Source organism: Gobius niger (genome assembly GCF_951799975.1).
Source record: "Gobius niger genome assembly, chromosome: 22".
Lineage (NCBI taxonomy): Eukaryota > Metazoa > Chordata > Actinopteri > Gobiiformes > Gobiidae > Gobius > Gobius niger.
In genome coordinates, this window is record NC_136873.1 from 1,451,516 (window position 1) to 1,472,647 (window position 21,132).

Sequence of the window (21,132 nt, forward strand, 5' to 3'; positions counted from 1 at the left end):
TTAAACTTATTCAAGTGGGGTAGAGTCGCACCCGACAGTGAGAGGTCCTCCATGTTGACGCTTGCCATGTCCACAGGGTGCCCATCTGCTTCTGAGGTCAAGTACAGTTCTGTGGAAACTTTTAGCTCCTGCACTCTTTCACCGCAGGTGGCAGCCAACTCCTTTTGTTTGCCAATGGCACACGTGTATGATGTTGTGATCGCCATTTTGCTTAACCTTTTGAAGGCAGCTTTTTTCGCACCTCCATGATGTAGTATGCTGTTTACATAGTATGCAAAGGCTGACATCCGAGGCTCTCTCCCCCGTAGTGCTATACAAAGTGCAGCACATGCAGCTGGCAGACATTTGCTGCTGACTGACTGGAAAATTGACAACAAAAAAGGAGACATGTTCTCCAGGTCAACAAGGACCTTATCAAATGAAAACGACTTGAGGTCTTCTGGCAAAGTTTTCCACAGCACAAAATTGTTGTTTGGGTTTGAGAGGCACTGACATTCTTCACTGATGGTAGTGAGAATCTTTGATTTTAACTCCCCATACAGTTCTTTGTGGGTTGAAATTAAGTTGGCTGCAGTTTTCCAGTTTTTATTTGTGATGTGTTGAATAATCCCAGCTTCAGATGGAGAAGAAACCTTAACAACAGTTTTGCTTGCATACTCAGTAATAACCTGTAAAACAGAAGAAAATTTGATTGCATATGTTAATAACAAAAGTTGTGAAACTTACTATTAATGACCATTTGGTAAGAGACCCCTCTCTGATGCACAAAAGGGAAGGGGTAAGACAAGACAGGACTGTATTGACACAGTGAATTACTGTGTGTGTTACACTATAAAACGCACAAAACACAGTGTGATAAATAACTTGATGTGAAGTAAACTGGTTGTTAATATGGATAAACAGAGCCACATTTTGTTTTACCTTGTAGACAATGTGGCTTTACTTGCTGTAAACATGAAGATTTTTATCTATTTATCAGTAAAGATAAATATCCTTCAGTAGCCGTTTTTAAGAAAATTCTACACACTAGAGCATAACACAAGAGCATATTAAGATTAGCCATGTTCACCTGTGTGATGCTTCGCCTTGCTGCAGTGGTGGGAGGACTACGGCGTATTTTCTTCACTGCTCTTGGAGTTTTAGATGGAGTCGAGCGCTCTCGTTTGTCACCTGATTCACATCAAAATAAAACATACTTTTATTGCCGTTTTCAGATAAAAATGAATAAATAACTAACCATTTTCACATGTGCAACAACGAATAATGATAAATAACGATAATGCCAACACTGACATGCTTATCAAACAAAAGGAAGAAAAGATAAAGAATACTTAGAAAGTTGATGAGTACCGGCAGAAGAAGATGAAACTTCTTTTGGTTGAGATTCGGGTGAGACACTGTCCTCCTCTTGTTGCCATCTGCGCAAAATTGGTAGGTCCCGTTCCAAACGACCGATTAGATTTAAACAAGTCTTACAGAGTCTTGTCGATCTTTTTACGTCTGGTGTTAACGCAACACCCAAATCCACAACTCGTTGCAAAATAGGCGAGCTCCGTGACTTGTAACCCTGTTCGAAAATCAACACGGAGTTGCTAATAACACCATGTATCCTCAAGTTTTTACCGCAACACCGACAAAAGTCATTGACAACTGTCTCTCTTTCACTAGCCATGTTGAATAAACTACAACGATCATCGCCACTCGGTTTATTTACTTCCTCACTGCAGCGTTTCTTGTCGCTTTTCTGACGTCATGTCCGCCCTTCGCTGATTGGTTCACGCCGCTGTCTGTTTGCTGTGGCTGGCTCCGCCTTGGAAATGTGGCTGAATGGATCTCAATCATGGATCTATAATAATAACTGGATAAGACACTCCCCCCTTGCCCGCGCGCCGGTCGGCGGACGGCCACTCGATGGTACTGCAGCAGCAAATTCACATTGGGCCCAGAAAGGATTTTTGCCATAGAGCAGCCATGCGAAAAAAAACTGTCCGTATTCGGCTGACAGGACGCCTACAACTTTCACAAAGGTCGGATTTAGTGTCGATTATCATCTACATTAACATCATGTACTTTTTTCCCCTTCAAAATTTACGTATCGTCTAAAAAATACATTTGTAAGGACTTAGCCGAGCTCCGCTCTAGCCACGCTCTAGCTTTCCGCCGCGTTGATTGGTCAGAACGTGCACGTGGTGCCGGCAGCGCAGCCGGGCACGTGCAGAGCGCGCCCTCGCTGTCCGTGTACGAGCACATGTGGGCTCGGAGGAAAAACAACAACAGCCGCAGCAGCATGAAGACCAGCATGGGGAACCGAGAGAAAAGAGGACGCAAAACTAACTTTGCAAGTAAGTTTGTATCACACAGAATGTATTCTGTAATTGTAAATGTTAGCATACACCACAGTTATTTATAGAATGTAGCTTTATGAAAATAGCAAACAGAAACTACTACGACTACCATTTTTAAACAAACAGAAGCTATTCTAAAAGATGACAGTCCCCCGATCCCATTTAGTCATTAAAATATACTGTATGTGCATCGAATTACAATAGTGACAAGGCCTAATACATAGTGAGAAGTTTGTTATTTGGACAAACGTCTCGAGAGCAAAATAAGGTTAGTTTTCATAGTGTCTATGACGTCGGACGCTTCCCTGCTATTTTGCCGTCACATTTCGATCTGAACAATATCTGACTGGCTAATATTAGTTCCAGGAGTTGGAAATTGTTAGTTTTTGGTTCATTGAATAATATATAATGACGTGACATTTTTAATCAAGTTTGTCTAATAACTAATAATTGACTTCGTCTCTCAAACCAATGCTAAGTGCATTAAAATGAACAAAAAGCAACATGTTGAGCTGTTCAAGACGAAAATAAAAAGTGGTGTTAACCCTTGGTCACTGCATGTCTTTCTATGCATTGTTTTAGCAAAGCAAGACAAAAATGAAGGTCAGAAAACAGAGACAACAGTAATGTTAAAATTACAAAACAAACATGCTATCATACTTGTTCACTAATGTAACAAGACTGGTGATTATATTACACGTAATAGACATATAATTGCACAGTAGAGATCTGTATAATTCTCATTCTGGTCTTGTGATCCAGAAATGTGAACTCTAGTATAATAAGGATGACAATATGTTTTTTCTTTCTTCACTGAGGCTGTTCTGCTGCAGAGAGGAGTCTGCTGCAGGATCTGTGTCCACTACGGATATGGAAGGTGCGGCTTTGTATGAACTTCTTGATCAGGTGATTAGCTATTACTACTTCAGTTAGTTTGTTATGTGTTTCATAGCCACAAATAAAACTGTAATAAAGTTGCTGCTCAGTAATTCTTCCTATATTGAGCAGATGCTGCTGATGGCTGAGTCCGGTCACCCATCTCCTCCTCACGGGGCAGTTACTCCTTGGTTTCTTGTTGGAAGAGTCGTGCTCAGACTGTTAAAGCTTTATGTGAGAATGCATGTGTTATACCTGAGATGTTTGTATTGTCCAGTAGGAGACCTGTTCCAGTCTGGGATTGTCGTTGAATCTACTCTGTGCTCTGACAGCGGAGAAAAGAACTTAAGGTGGTCTGGGCTGAGTTTGTAGCTCAGTAGATAACAGCTTTGGGCATTATTCTTTTTCACTTTGTCATGGTAGATATTACGGGCACTTCTGGAAATGAAGCTAATACCACGTGTTCTTCAGAGTGCAGAGGATTACCGTTTATTTTTTTAACTGCTGCCATCGGGTGTAAATCAATAAAATGTACAATTTGGGCAAAACCCAGTGATTGTTTTTTGTGTATAGTGTTCTAGGCCTATTCTGCAAATATATTGCGGCAGTTTTCTTTTTTGCAAGATCATTAATTTAGTGTATGTTGTACATAAAAAGCTTCATTGCATTTCAATTACATCTATTAGTTTCTGTGACAATGCCATAGACAATTGACATAAATGTTGATGGTGATTTATTTTACTAGAATGTTTTTTTTTAAACTAATTTTGCAATTCTGCTACAGTAAAAATATTTAAAATAACACTACTCACAACTGTACAATGTTCTACTCTTTTCTACTGCTGATTTACTTGTGATATATTGCTAAACTGCAAATGTTGTGAAATACAATGCAATGTATTATAATAGATCTTGCCAGCCTAATAATTAGAGGATGGTCTTAATCACTTTGCCATTGTTGATAATTATGAATATACAAATTGCAATGATTCTTGTTCTCATGTTCCATCCATAAAAATGCACATTTCTACATATACACACTTTGATTACATGTTACATGACATAAAATACAAGATAGCATTTCAGTGTGTCCATGCAAATTCAGCTCCTATAAGGAAGCATTATAGCAACAAATACTTGATATTTTTAATGATGGTGTGTAAAAGAAAAGTCAATATGCCAAACAAGACACAGAAAAGGTCAAATGTACTGAAAATATTACTTTAAATAAGGTAAAACTGTAATTGTGTTGTACAGGACATTTACCATGGATCTATTATATTAAACATTTGCATACTACGTCTGAAAGTGGGTCTCGTTCATTTCATGTTTATGTTCATGTCACAAGTTAAATGGATCAAATGCTGCGTTGTACAAAATTGCGGTTATTTAAAACTTACAAAGGTATAAACTGACATTGACTTTGTCATAATGGTGAAAAATAAAAGTTGAATGTGTCTTTTAAACATGGGGAAAAAGGTGCAGATCTTTAAATACGCGTTGGGCTGTGGCCACTTTGCGAGCTGGGTCTGCTGTTCAACTCAAGGCTGATTCTCCGCTCGTTCTAGTCGTGCTGAGAACATACAATTTACTTGACATGTGGTCAATTGTAGAAGTATAATTAACCTTTAATTAAACGTTGGAAAACAGTTCCAAAAGTGAAAAGCAGATATTATATTACATCAAAAACTAGGCTGAGCGACGTTGACCTGCTCAGCATACGGTGGAGCTGCGCTCTGCTGCCGAGCTGCGGCGCTCGCTCTCGTCGCGCTGAGAATCATGGGCATGGGCAATAAACATCCAGGTTTCTTTGTGTTTTTTATTTGAAATGATAAAAGACCACTAATATGGCCATAACAATTAATAGTATAAATTATACAAGCATATAATAGCCGTTAAAATTTTCGCTGGGCCCAATGAACACGGAACTAACGCGGAAGTAAGAATTTTTTCTGGCTCGTTGCGCCAATGAGCACAGGCCATTGAAATCAACAGGCGGCCATATTGGAAACCCGGGGCTTGATCTCAATCCAGACTCACACGCTGGTACAGCGGTGAGTCTGGATTATTCCAGGCTAGTGGAATTCCACAGCATACTTTCAACATTTTAGATTGTATATCATTTATTTGAACATATTGATACCGATTTTCTAAATAACTGTGCAACCATGTATAAGCTGGTCCTCGAAATCCATATTTCTCTAATTTTTGTAAAAGGATATCATGATCTAAGGTATCGAAAGCCTTCTTCAGATCAATAAAAATACCTACAGTGTATTGTTTTGCATCAATTGCAGCGGATATATTCTCTATTAAGTCCATTACAGCCATTGAGGTGGAACGATTTTTTCTGAATCCATATTGATGGTCACTCAGAAGTTTATTTTTTTTCTATATATTTATCTAGTCTCAGAACAAACACTTTTTCAATTTTTTGGAAAATTGGGGAAGTACTGAAATAGGTCTATAGTTTGCAAATGAGTGCTTGTCACCGTTTTTGAATATTGGAATAACTCTTGCAATTTTCTATATATAGAATGTTCTTTAACTGTTGCCAGAGTGATATAGAATGTTCTTTAACTGTTGCCAGAGTGATATAGAATGTTCTTTAACTGTTGCCAGAGTGATATAGAATGTTCTTTAACTGTTGCCAGAGTGATATAGAATGTTCTTTAACTGTTGCCAGAGTGATATAGAATGTTCTTTAACTGTTGCCAGAGTGATATAGAATGTTCTTTAACTGTTGCCAGAGTGATATAGAATGTTCTGTAACTGTTTCCAGAGTGATATAGAATGTTATGTATATGTTGCCAGAGTGATGTAGAATGTTCTTTAAATCCAGCTCAGACTCTGGTTTAGAGAGCGCAGTCTGTAATAAAGTCAGCTCTATGTGGATTATTGGATTTACACAAAACAATTCTCCAGTTTGTTGCTTGTTCTCTCCTCAGCTGAGAGCTGCGCCTCGTAGCTGCGCCGCGTAGGTGCGCTGGCCGCATGTCAAATGGTATCGGTTTCTTGTATCGGGACCTCATGAATGAGTACAAGCATGTGGTATCAGCCCGATACCCGATACTGGTATCGGTATCGGTGCATCCCTAGAAGAAGCCCATTTAGGGCAATGACAGATGATGGGCTGAGGAGGAGAGGTGTGATCTGATGACACAAGTCTTGATTCGTATCTGCAATGATTTTATCCTTTGATTAACAGCGAAATGAAACAAGGAAATTGTGGGGACGAGTTGTGGTGATGTTCAAATGATTATTTCAATTATTTCATCAAAGGAAGCTCTGATGAGAAAATGAAGAAGATATTGTATGACCTGAGTTGCTCACTGCTGCAGAGAAGAAGAACATTTAGGCTGATGAGAGATGATGGGCTGAGGAGGAGTGGAGAGGCACAAATGGAGTCAGTCTTGATTTGCATCAACAATGTTTTATCCTGTACAACTCAGCGATATAAAACCAGGAAAGTGTTGTGATGTTTATTTTCTTTCACAATATCTGAGTCTTCTGAGACTCAGATCATTCTGTAGCTCTTTGAAATGTGTAATCCTGTATTACACTCTCGGTAGTGATGATATAGTTATAGCGTTGAATAGACGAGAGGGATGGAACATGATCAAAACTGATGATTGAGCGATGAGAGGCTGAGGGGGAGGAGCAACATGTTAGTCCTTTTATATATCTGCAGTGGATGGTAGCTCTCATACAGCATAATGCCCATCATACAGCATCTTCACATTTATGACATACTTCTTTTCACAATTCTAAACAACCACTCAGATCATACTCCTTCCCTCACTGTCTCCAGGAGAAACAGTGAACAGTCATCAGTAGCAGAGAACAAGGATGAACCAAGTCTCCACCTTCTTCATGTTCAGGAAGGAGTATCACCAACTCTTCATCGTGGGCAGTGAGACCACACACTTTAGAAACACATTTCTCAAGTCTCAAACTATAGAAATGATCCCTGAAAGTATAGTCTTAACTCTATAGTGTCTCTGCAGTGGCTCTAGTGTGACAGGGCTGTGTCTCTGTGATCTGGTCCAGGCTCAGAGAAACAAGAAAGTATGTAGAAGGTAAAGGAAAAGTGTCCTCATAAAATAAAACTGTAGTTTAGACCAGGAGTCTCCAACCTTTTATACACGATGAGCTGGTTTTACACAATATGAACATCGGAGCTACTTATGTTCAAAACACAACTGGGAAAAATGCAACTCTGGTGGAGTTCACTCAGAAGAATTACTGCCAAGATGGTATTTCAAAGAAAGTGACTCAGGTCATACAATATCTTCTTCATTTTCTCATCAGAGCTTCCTCTTCACCAGTGTCTAAACTTGTTTTGTCTAAACCAAGTATCTCCGACCAACCAAAGACTTTCTACATCTCTACATGCTTGATAACTCAAATTTTAGATGCGTTTTCTGTTTGTTTTGAACATGCTGAAAACAATCTGTGAACAGTTGGTTCAATATAATAAAGTAAAAGGACTAAACTCAAGTCACTTTCACCTGAGTTGCATTTTTCCCAATTACAAAAAGATAAATATTTGAAAGTCCTGTATCTAAAAAAAAACATTTTTTTTTTTTTTTTTCAAATTTACTCTCATTCTAAAAAAGAAAACCCAAACAAACCCTTTTCATGTGTATCTGCTGTAAAGTTTGTCCTGGTTCCTCTGAGTCATGGTGGGTCCTGGTGGACCATGACAGATGTGGACAGGACTGTGGTAGATCTACTTTTACTTTGGAGAAAATAGTTACTATAGAAACTGTTGAAGAAATGAACCTCATGAGCTTCTTCTGTAACATCTGTCCACATCAGTCCTGCTGCACCACGACTCAGAGGAACTGGGACAAACACGACCTACAGCAGATACAAATGACCTGGGTTTGTTTGGGTTTTCGTTTTTAGAATGAGAGTAAATTAAAAAAAAAATGTTTTTGATTAGATACAGCATTTTTGTAATTGTAATTATTGTCCATACATTATGTTTTACTACAGATTTGAGTTTCAGAATATGATCAATCAATCAAACTTTATAAAACTCTTTTCATACCGGTGTCACAAAGTTCTTCACAGATTACAACATTTGATATGACATAATTTGACCCCTACATGCAGCAGAAGTCTGAAGTTCTGTCTAAAACAGAAGCTCCATGAGTTCCTTCTTCACTTTTCAGTCTGTGACTGAAGAGCAATGAGGCCTCAGCCTTTTTACTGGAAACAAAGAGCTCACTGTATTTAGCGTCATGTTACTGTCACTCATGGTGTCTGACCGACAGTCTACCTCTGAAGAAAGTCAACTTCTGCTGCATTTAAGAGTCATATCATATCAAATGTTGTAATCTGTAAAGCACTTCGTGATACCTTTTGGTACGAAAAGAGCCTTATAAAGATTGATTGATTGATTGATTGATTGATTGATTGATTGATTGATTGATCATATTCTGAAACTAAAATCTGTGGTAGAAACATAATATATGGAAAATTATTATTACAATTACAAAAAGATCATCAAAAATCATGTATCTAATCCAAAAATTAGTTTTTTAAAATTTACCCTCATTCTAAAAAAACAAAAAAAAACAAATCCAGGACATTTGTATCTGCTGTAAAGTCATGTTTGACCCAGTTCCTCTGAGTCATGGTGTAGCAGGACTGATGTGGACAGATGTTACAGAAGAAGCTCATGAGGTTCATTTCTTCAACAGTTACTATAGTAACTATTTTCTCCAAAGTAAAAGTAGATCTACCACAGTCCTGTCCACATCTGTCATGGTCCACCATGACCCACCACGACTCAGAGGAACCAGGACAAACATGACTTTACAGCTGATACAAATGGTTAGGGTTTGTTTGGGTTTTTTAGAATGAGAGCAAATAAAATAAAAACTTTATTTTATTAGATACAGGATTTTCAAATATTCTTCTTTTTGTAATTGTAATAATAATTTTCCTTATATTATGTTTTTACTACAGATTTGAGTTTCAGAATATGATATGACTCCTACATGCAGCAGAAGTCTGAAGTTCTGTCTAAAGCAGAAGCTCCATGACTTCCTTCTTCACTTCTCAGTCTGTGACTGAAGAGCAATGAGGCCTCTGACTTTTTACTGCAAACAAAGAGCTCACTGTATTTAGCGTCATGTTACTGTCACTCATGGTGTCTGACCTAAAGTCTCACTCTGAAGAAAGTCAACTCACATTTCCACTGAGAAGGTTGGAGGGGCGCCCCCTTGTGTCACCTTGCATCCAAATGCCAGGAACATGACAGCGGGTCTAAAAGACCCGCGAAGGCAACACGAGGGTTAAGTTTGTGAGATAAAATACGTCCTTTTAAATCATTAGTTTGTTCTGAAAAGCATCAAACATGAGCTCTATTTTAGGAGCAATACAAAACTTTAATGACTGTTTATTCCTTTGATCCTCAACCAAATCAGAAAATTAATGTGGTCTTTTTTGTCTTACACAATAATAATAACCCCTCCCGCACAGTCTCAAGAAGAAACAGTGAACAGTCATCAGCAGCAGAGAACATGGATGAACCAAGTCTCCACCTTCTTCATGTTCAGGAAGGAGTATCACCAACTCTTCATCGTGGGCAGCGAGACCACACACTTTAGAAACACATTTCTCAAGTCTCAAACTATAGAAATGATCCCTGAAAGTATAGTCTTAACTCTATAGTGTCTCTGCAGTGGCTCTAGTGTGACAGGGCTGTGTCTCTGTGTTCTGGTCCAGGCTCAAACAAACAAGAAAGTATGTAGAAGGTAAAGGAAAAGTGGCCTCATAAAATAAAACTTAAGTTCAGACAATACAAATGTAGACACTGGTGAAGAGGAAGTTCTGATGAGAAAATGAAGATGATGATCAGAGATGCTAAGTGCTGCAGAGAAGAAGCCCATTTTGACTGATGAGAGATGATGGGCTTAGGAGGCGTGGAGAGGATCAAATGAAGCAAGTTAGAGGTAACAAATTGTGCGCTTCGAAATGGAACTCAACAAACACAAATAGATTTTTTAACTTATAGAAAAATAAAGCAATCTTTTGTTTTATGAACATTGCCTGCCTGTCATTTTACATCAGAACGAACCTGTGGCCTTGTGCTTTGTCTGTCTGTATTTAGTAAAATCTCCAGGTGAAACTCCTGGGGAGAAAAAAGAAAATACACTGCTCACAAAAACTTAGGGCACACTCAAAAAACACACTGCCAAGATGGTATTTCAAAGAAAGTGACTTGAGTTTAGTCCTTTTACTTTACTATATTGAACCAACTGTTCACAGATTGTTTTCACCATGTTCAAAACAAACAGAAAACGCATCTAAAATTTGAGTTATCAAGCATGTAGAGATGTAGAAAGTCTTTGGCGAGCTACTGGTTGGAGATACTTCGTTTAGACAATACAAGTTTAGACACTGGTGAAGAGGAAGCTCTGATGAGAAAATGAAGAAGATATTGTATGACCTGAGTTGCTCACTGCTGCAGAGAAGAAGCCCATTTAGTCTGAGGAGGAGTGGAGAGGTGCGATCTGATAAGAGGTGTAGATGCAGCAGGTTAGGCTTGATTTGTATCTACGACGCCTTCATCATAAGACACTAAATGAAACCAAATCAGTAAAGTGTTGTGATGTACAGTATGTGTGAGACCACTCAGATCAAACTCCTTCCATCACTGTCTCTTGTAGAAACAGTGAACAGTCATCAGTAGCAGAGAACATGGATGAACCAAGTCTCCACCTTCTTCATGTTAAGGAACGAGTATCACCAACTCTTCATCGTGGGCAGCGAGACCACACACTTTAGAAACACATTTCTCAAGTCTCAAACTATAGAAATCATCCCTGAAAGTATAGTCTTAACTCTATAGTGTCTCTGCAGTGGCTCTAGTGTGACAGGGCTGTGTCTCTGTGTTCTGGTCCAGGCTCAGAGAAACAAGAAAATATGTAGAAGGTAAAGGAAAAGTGGCCTCATAAAATAAAACTTTAGACGACACAAGTTTAGTCATTGATGTTGGTGAAGTGGAAATTCTGATGAGAAAATGAAGAAGAAATTGTATGAACTGCTGCAGAGAAGAAGCCCATTTAGGCTGAGGAGGAGTGGAGAGGTGTGATCTGAAAAGAGGCACAGGTTAGTCTTCATTTGTAAACTGTTGACTAAATGATTTGATTCCAAGTGAACTCAACTGGTTTAGGTTTATGTACCACAACCATCTGGTGCAGCGGGTTTATTTGAGTAATCATAGCTCGTCAGGGTTTATTCCAACTAATTCCAACAAAGCGATTAAAGAAATGCTCTGGGTGTTTGTCAGTTGCAGTGGCAGAGAGGGAGGGATTTCTCCAGCTATTTACATTTTCCTCGAGTCTCTAAGTCCCCAAACCGTGACCGAAAGACGTGTGATTTCTACTCAGGTCTGCATTTGATCCTGGTTAGAATTAGAAGTTTTGCTCTTTTAAAATTTTCCAGCAGGAATCCTATAAAAGGATTCTCTGTTTGATTGTGCAAGAAAATAATACACTACATATACTTGGAAGTTAAGCTTCTGTTCTTGACTCTTCAGGTTACAAACAAGTAAAGACAGAAAGTGCATAAAACCTTATTGTCAAAACTTCCCAGGGTTTTTACGTCCCAGTTGAGCTCGCACATTTCATTAGTGATCGTGTCGAGGCTTCGAAGCGTGTGCCGAGTAATCTAGAGGAGTGTCTATTGAAGCGTGTATCGATTCGTGTGTTGATCACGTGTGTTGATCACGTGTGTTGATCACGTGTGTTGATCACGTGTGTGGCGGCGTTCGAAGCCTCGGGAAGTGGCCGCACCACGTGACTGATTCAGGAAATGATTCGTGGGTTTGAAGCGCGATTCAAAACAAAAGCGACAGTGACATTTTGTGTATTTGTGTTGGACATAAACAAAGTAACACAGGCACATTTTCCATCACAGCTCTATAAACTCGCAAATTTAGTCTTTCAGCCCCACCATTTATTGTAAGCACTCAGCAGGTTCTGTGTTCTGGTCCAGGCTCAGAGAAACAAGAACATATTTACAAGGTAAAAGAAAAGTGGACTGCTAAAATAAAACTGTAGTTTACACAATACAAGTTTAGACACTGATGTTGGTGAGGTGGAGGTTCTGCATTATCTGGTCCAGGCTCAAAGAAAGATATGTAGAAGGTAAAGGGAAATAATCTTCATCTTGCCATCACTAATCTTCACCACCACAACTTCATAAACTTGTTTTCTATGAGGGCACATTCCCTTATTACATATTATCTCCTGGTTTTGCATTTGAGCCTGGACCAGAACACAGAGACACAGCCCTGTCACACTAGAGCCACTGCAGAGACACTATAGAGTTAAGACTATACTTTCAGGGATCATTTCTATAGTTTGAGACTTGAGAAATGTGTTTCTAAAGTGTGTGGTCTCGCTGCCCACGATGAAGAGTTGGTGATACTCCTTCCTGAACATGAAGAAGGTGGAGACTTGGTTCATCCATGTTCTCTGCTACTGATGACTGTTCACTGTTTCTCCTGGAGGCAGTGAGGGAAGGAGTATGATCTGAGTGGTCTCTCTGAAATTGTTAAGAAATAATCATTTGAACATCACCACAACTCATCCTCAGCCCATCATCTCTCATCAGACTAAATGGGCTTCTTCTCTGCAGCAGTGAGCAACTCAGGTCATACAATATCTTCTTAATTTTCTCATCAGAGCTTCCTCTTCTTTGTGTCTAAACTTGTATTGTCTAAACCAAGTATCTCCAACCAACCAAAGACTTTCTACATCTCTACATGCTTGATAACTCAAATTTTAGATGCGTTTTCTGTTTGTTTTGAACATAAGTAGCTCCGATGTTCATATTGTGTAAAACTAGCTCATCGTGTATAAAAGGTTGGAGACCCCTGGTCTAAACTACAGTTTTATTTTATGAGGACACTTTTCCTTTACCTTCTACATACTTTCTTGTTTCTTTGAGCCTGGACCAGAACACAGAGACACAGCCCTGTCACACTAGAGCCACTGCAGAGACACTATAGAGTTAAGACTATACTTTCAGGGATCATTTCTATAGTTTGAGACTTGAGAAATGTGTTTCTAAAGTGTGTGGTCTCGCTGCCCACGATGAAGAGTTGATGATACTCCTTCCTGAACATGAAGAAGGTGGAGACTTGTTCAATGTTTCTTCATGAGGCAGTGAGGGAAGGAGTTTGATCTGAGTGGTCACTCTGAAATTGTGAAGGAATCAACATTGGATCAGCACCACAGTAAGCTTGTTTCGTTTTATTGAATATCGAAGGATAAAGTAATTGTAGATGTGAATCAAGACTTTGTAAGGATTATAACGAAACCTGAACAGGCCTCTGACTCATGCTTTGCTCACACGCTACAGAACAAGAAGACCATGTCACTGAGATGAGCTGATAGACAATGGTCCACCTCATAATCATTCTGAACATAACGAGAAGTAAACATAATATACAAACACATAGACACAAACAACACACTCACTGATGGGCCTCACCCTCTCTGTGCAGAGAAGTAAAAGGTGACTGTCAACGGAGGTCTGGACTTCACTTCTTCTCTTTCTCTGAAGTCACCAGCTGGTTATACAACTTTGTAACTAGGAACAACGGCAATAAAAGCCTTATCTTTGAGACAACTTCTATCTCCAGTGTAAGCTTTGGCTATATCCAAATAACTGTTCTCGCGTGATACAAAAGAACCAGGTCCTAACAACTTGCATGATAAGATCACACCTCACTCCTCCTCAGCCTTCTCTCAATTTTCATTTTCTCAGAACTTCCTCTTCATCACCACCATTGTCAAAATCATAGATCTATTTTATGAGGACACTTTTCCTTTACCTTCTACATACTTTCTTGTTTCTGTGAGCCTGGACCAGAACACAGAGACACAGCCCTGTCACACTAGAGCCACTGCAGAGACACTATAGAGTTAAGACTATACTTTCAGGGATCATTTCTATAGTTTGAGACTTGAGAAATGTGTTTCTAAAGTGTGTGGTCTCGCTGCCCACGATGAAGAGTTGGTGATACTCCTTCCTGAACATGAAGAAGGTGGAGACTTGGTTCATCCTTGTTCTCTGCTACTGATGACTGTTCACTGTTTCTCCTGGAGACAGTGAGGGAAGGAGTATGATCTGAGTGGTCATTTAGAATTGTGAAAAGAAGTATGTCATAAATGTGAAGATGCTGTATGATGGGCATTATGCTGTATGAGAGCTACCATCCACTGCAGATATATAAAAGGACTAACATGTTGCTCCTCCCCCTCAGCCTCTCATCGCTCAATCATCAGTTTTGATCATGTTCCATCCCTCTGGTCTATTCAACGCTATAACTATATCATCACTACCGAGAGTGTAATACAGGATTACACATTTCAAAGAGCTACAGAATGACCTGAGTCTCAGAAGACTCAGATATTGTGAAAGAAAATAAACATCACAACACTTTCCTGGTTTTATATCGCTGAGTTGTACAGGATAAAACATTGTTGATGCAAATCAAGATTAACAACAAGAGGTGTCCAGTGTGTCATCGCGGGAGTTACCCCGGTAACCAAGCCAGATTAGATTTACGGCATGTGAGACTACTGTGGTAAAGTATCTCTTATATGACACTCACTGCTGCAGAGAAGAAGCCCATTTAGGCTGATGAGAGATGATGGGCTGAGGAGGAGTGGAGAGGATCAAATGGAGTCAGTCTTGATTTGTATCAACAATGTTTTATCCTGTATAACTCAGCGATATAAAACCAGGAAAGTGTTGAGATGCCCATCCTACAGCTTCTTTATATCTATGACATACTTCCTTTCACAATTCCTAATGATCACTCAGATCATACTCTTTCCCTCACTGTCTCATGAAGGAACAGTGAACAGTCATCAGTAGCAGAGAACAAGGATGAACCAAGTCTCCACCTTCTTCATGTTCAGGAAGGAGTATCACCAACTCTTCATCGTGGGCAGCGAGACCACACACTTTAGAAACACATTTCTCAAGTCTCAAACTATAGAAATGATCCCTGAAAGTATAGTCTTAACTCTATAGTGTCTCTGCAGTGGCTCTAGTGTGACAGGGCTGTGTCTCTGTGTTCTGGTCCAGGCTCAGAGAAACAAGAAAATATGTAGAAGGTAAAGGAAAAGTGGCCTCATAAAATAAAACTGTAGTTTAGACCAGGGGTCTCCAACCTTTTATATACGATGAGCTGGTTTTACACAATATGAACATCGGAGCTACTTATGTTCAAAACACAACTGGGAAAAATGCAGCTCAGGTGGAGTTCACTCAGAAGAATTACTGCCAAGATGGTATTTCAAAGAAAGTGACTTGAGTTAAGAAATCTCAAGAGTGTCCAGGCCAAGATTCTTTCAAATTAAAATATGCAATAATTTGCGACAGAAAGTAATACGTACCCGTAATACATCATTATCAATAAATTATATATTTACTTTACAGCCTGCAATTGCATTTTTTGGGTAGCATGTGATTAGATACAAATCAAGACTAACCTGCTGCATCTACACCTCTTATCAGATCACACCTCTCCACTCCTCCTCAGACTAAATGGGCTTCTTCTCTGCAGCAGAGAGCAACTCAGGTCATACAATATCTTCTTCATTTTCTCATCAGAGCTTCCTCTTCACCAGTGTCTAAACTTGTATTGTCTAAACCAAGTATCTCCAACCAACCAAAGACTTTCTACATCTCTACATGCTTGATAACTCAAATTTTAGATGCGTTTTCTGTTTGTTTTGAACATGCTGAAAACAATCTGTGAACAGTTGGTTCAATATAGTAAAGTAAAAGGACTAAACTCAAGTCACTTTCTTTGAAATACCATCTTGGCAGTAATTCTTCTGAGTGAACTCCACCTGAGCTGCATTTTTCCCAGTTGTGTTTTGAACATAAGTAGCTCCGATGTTCATATTGTGTAAAACTAGCTCATCGTGTATAAAAGGTTGGAGACCCCTGGTCTAAACTACAGTTTTATTTTATGAGGACACTTTTCCTTTACTTTCTACATACTTTCTTGTTTCTCTGAGCCTGGACCAGAACACAGAGACACAGCCCTGTCACACTAGAGCCACTGCAGAGACACTATAGAGTTAAGACTATACTTTCAGGGATCATTTCTATAGTTTGAGACTTGAGAAATGTGTTTCTAAAGTGTGTGGTCTCGCTGCCCACGATGAAGAGTTGGTGATGCTCCTTCCTGAACATGAAGAAGGTGGAGACTTGGTTCATCCATGTTCTCTGCTACTGATGACTGTTCACTGTTTGTACATGAGCCAGTGATGGAAGGAGTTTGATCTGAGTGGTCACTCTGAAATTGTGAAGGAATCAACATTGGATCAGCACCACAGTAAGCTTGTTTCATTTTGCTGAATATCAAAGGATAAAGTAATTGTAGATGTGAATCAAGACTTTGTAAGGATTATAACGAAACCTGAACAGGCCTCTGACTCATGCTTTGCTCACACGCTACAGAACAAGAAGACCATGTCACTGAGATGAGCTGATAGACAATGGTCCACACCATAATCATTCTGAACATAACGAGAAATACAGATAATATACAAACACATAGACACAAACAACACACTCACAGATAGGCCTCACCCTCTCTGTGCAGAGAAGTGCAAGACTAGGATAAAAGGTGACTGTTAACAGAGGTCTGGACTTAACTTCCTCTCTTTCTCTGAAGTCACCAGCTGGTTATTTTCCACAACACCAAGTGAAACTGATTCACAATAAGCGTGGCTTCCTAACTGGACAGTCTGATATCCCAGAAATTTGACTGACTTGGAGTTACATTGTGTTTTTTGAGTGTGCCCTAAGTTTTTGTGAGCAGTGTATGTAGAACAGGGGTGTCAAACTCATTTTGGGTCGCGGGCCGAAATTCAGCTCCCACGGCGGGTCACGGGCCACATATAATAGAGAAAATGTTTCCAATAAATGAATAATAATAAGCTGTGATTTGATCAAAGCCCCAACTTGACTGTAGCTTCATCAATGACAACGGCTTACACTTGTATTGCACTTTACAAGCCTGTGTCACAAGTTCCTGAAAGTGCAGTCGTCATTATTCATTCACTTGGTGGTGGTAAACTTTTATTGAAGCCACAGCCGCCCTGGGGCAGACTGTCCATTTACCACATGGCTATATAATGTGTTGTTCATATCCTGAGCTCTTATTATGTCAGTGCCCTCTGCTGGACACGTGTGGAACTCTATCCTTTTTTTTTATTTAATGCCCCCTAGTGGCTAGAATGAGCATTCTGGTTATTCTTTAAAAATGCATAACTCTGCACAGGAATGGGCTAGAGACTTACTTTTTTTTTTTGACATATCTGGAATTTATGCTCTACAGGGCAGGGCCGGATTAAATCATCTCGCGGGCCGTATGTTTGACACCCTGGTGAAGAGGAAGCTCTGCTGCAGAGAAGAAGCCCATTTAGTCTGAGGAGGAGTGGAGAGGTGCGATCTGATAAGAGGTGTAGATGCAGCAGGTTAGGCTTGATTTGTATCTACGACGCCTTCATCATAAGACACTAAATGAAACCAAATCAGTAAAGTGTTGTAATGTTTATTGTAGTTTCACAGTATGTGAGAGACCACTCAGATCATACTCCTTCCATCACTGGCTCTTGTGGAAACAGTGAACAGTCATCAGTAGCAGAGAACAAGGATGAACCAAGTCTCCACCTTCTTCATGTTCAGGAAGGAGTATCACCAACTCTTCATCATGGGCAGCGAGACCACACACTTTAGAAACACATTTCTCAAGTCTCAAACTATAGAAATGATCCCTGAAAGTATAGTCTTAACTCTATAGTGTCTCTGCAGTGGCTCTAGTGTGACAGGGCTGTGTCTCTGTGTTCTGGTCCAGGCTCAGAGAAACAAGAAAATATGTAGAAGGTAAAGGAAAAGTGTCCTCATAAAATAAAACTGTAGTTTAGACCAGGGGTCTCCAACCTTTTATATACGATGAGCTGGTTTTACACAATATGAACATCGGAGCTACTTATGTTCAAAACACAACTGGGAAAAATGCAGCTCAGGTGGAGTTCACTCAGAAGAATTACTGCCAAGATGGTATTTCAAAGAAAGTGACTTGAGTTAAGAAATCTCAAGAGTGTCCAGGCCAAGATTCTTTCAAATTAAAATATGCAATAATTTGCGACAGAAAGTAATACGTACCCGTAATACATCATTATCAATAAATTATATATTTACTTTACAGCCTGCAATTGCATTTTTTGGGTAGCATGTGATTAGATACAAATCAAGACTAACCTGCTGCATCTACACCTCTTATCAGATCACACCTCTCCACTCCTCCTCAGACTAAATGGGCTTCTTCTCTGCAGCAGAGAGCAACTCAGGTCATACAATATCTTCTTCATTTTCTCATCAGAGCTTCCTCTTCACCAGTGTCTAAACTTGTATTGTCTAAACCAAGTATCTCCAACCAACCAAAGACTTTCTACATCTCTACATGCTTGATAACTCAAATTTTAGATGCGTTTTCTGTTTGTTTTGAACATGCTGAAAACAATCTGTGAACAGTTGGTTCAATATAGTAAAGTAAAAGGACTAAACTCAAGTCACTTTCTTTGAAATACCATCTTGGCAGTAATTCTTCTGAGTGAACTCCACCTGAGCTGCATTTTTCCCAGTTGTGTTTTGAACATAAGTAGCTCCGATGTTCATATTGTGTAAAACTAGCTCATCGTGTATAAAAGGTTGGAGACCCCTGGTCTAAACTACAGTTTTATTTTATGAGGACACTTTTCCTTTACTTTCTACATACTTTCTTGTTTCTCTGAGCCTGGACCAGAACACAGAGACACAGCCCTGTCACACTAGAGCCACTGCAGAGACACTATAGAGTTAAGACTATACTTTCAGGGATCATTTCTATAGTTTGAGACTTGAGAAATGTGTTTCTAAAGTGTGTGGTCTCGCTGCCCACGATGAAGAGTTGGTGATGCTCCTTCCTGAACATGAAGAAGGTGGAGACTTGGTTCATCCTTGTTCTCTGCTACTGATGACTGTTCACTGTTTCTACATGAGCCAGTGATGGAAGGAGTATGATCTGAGTGGTCACTCTGAAATTGTGAAGGAATCAACATTGGATCAGCACCACAGTAAGCTTGTTTCATTTTGCTGAATATCAAAGGATAAAGTAATTGTAGATGTGAATCAAGACTTTGTAAGGATTATAACGAAACCTGAACAGGCCTCTGACTCATGCTTTGCTCACACGCTACAGAACAAGAAGACCATGTCACTGAGATGAGCTGATAGACAATGGTCCACACCATAATCATTCTGAACATAACGAGAAATACAGATAATATACAAACACATAGACACAAACAACACACTCACAGATAGGCCTCACCCTCTCTGTGCAGAGAAGTGCAAGACTAGGATAAAAGGTGACTGTTAACAGAGGTCTGGACTTAACTTCCTCTCTTTCTCTGAAGTCACCAGCTGGTTATTTTCCACAACACCAAGTGAAACTGATTCACAATAAGCGTGGCTTCCTAACTGGACAGTCTGATATCCCAGAAATTTGACTGACTTGGAGTTACATTGTGTTTTTTGAGTGTGCCCTAAGTTTTTGTGAGCAGTGTATGTAGAACAGGGGTGTCAAACTCATTTTGGGTCGCGGGCCGAAATTCAGCTCCCACGGCGGGTCACGGGCCACATATAATAGAGAAAATGTTTCCAATAAATGAATAATAATAAACTGTGATTTGATCAAAGCCCCAACTTGACTGTAGCTTCATCAATGACAACGGCTTACACTTGTATTGCACTTTACAAGCCTGTGTCACAAGTTCCTGAAAGTGCAGTCATTATTCATTCACTTGGTGGTGGTAAACTTTTATTGAAGCCACAGCAGCCCTGGGGCAGACTGTCCATTTACCACATGGCTATATAATGTGTTGTTCATATCCTGAGCTCTTATTATGTCAGTGCCCTCTGCTGGACACGTGTGGAACTCTATCCTTTTTTTTAATTTAATGCCCCCTAGTGGCTAGAATGAGCATTCTGGTTATTCTTTAAAAATGCATAACTCTGCACAGGAATGGGCTAGAGACTTACTTTTTTTTTTTGACATATCTGGAATTTATGCTCTACAGGGCAGGGCCGGATTAAATCATCTCGCGGGCCGTATGTTTGACACCCTGGTGAAGAGGAAGCTCTGCTGCAGAGAAGAAGCCCATTTAGTCTGAGGAGGAGTGGAGAGGTGCGATCTGATAAGAGGTGTAGATGCAGCAGGTTAGGCTTGATTTGTATCTACGACGCCTTCATCATAAGACACTAAATGAAATCAAATCAGTAAAGTGTTGTAATGTTTATTGTAGTTTCACAGTATGTGAGAGACCACTCAGATCATACTCCTTCCATCACTGTCTCTTGTAGAAACAATGAACAGTCATCAGTAGCAGAGAACATGGATGAACCAAGTCTCCACCTTCTTCATGTTCAGGAAGGAGTATCACCAACTCTTCATCGTGGGCAGCGAGACCACACACTTTAGAAACACATTTCTCAAGTCTCAAACTATAGAAATGATCCCTGAAAGTATAGTCTTAACTCTATAGTGTCTCTGCAGTGGCTCTAGTGTGACAGGGCTGTGTCTCTGTGTTCTGGTCCAGCCTCAGAGAAACAAGAAAGTATGTAGAAGGTAAAGGAAAAGTGGCCTCATAAAATAAAACTTTAGACGATACAAGTTTAGTCATTGATGTTGGTGAAGTGGAAATTCTGATGAGAAAATGTAGAAGAAATTGTATGACCTGAGTTGCTCACTGTTGCAGAGAAGCTGAGGAGGAGTGGAGAGGTGTGATCTGAGAAGAGTCACAGGTTAGTCTTC

At 39.7% G+C, this 21,132-nt stretch overlaps 1 protein-coding gene across 1 annotated transcript in view; it reads right to left on the reverse strand.

Moving 5' to 3' along the window:
• Window positions 1-21,132, reverse strand: part of LOC306981666 (ras-related protein Rab-27B-like) — a 607,733-nt gene that overhangs the window by 406,090 nt on the left and 180,511 nt on the right. The gene's annotated exons all lie outside the window — the stretch shown is intronic.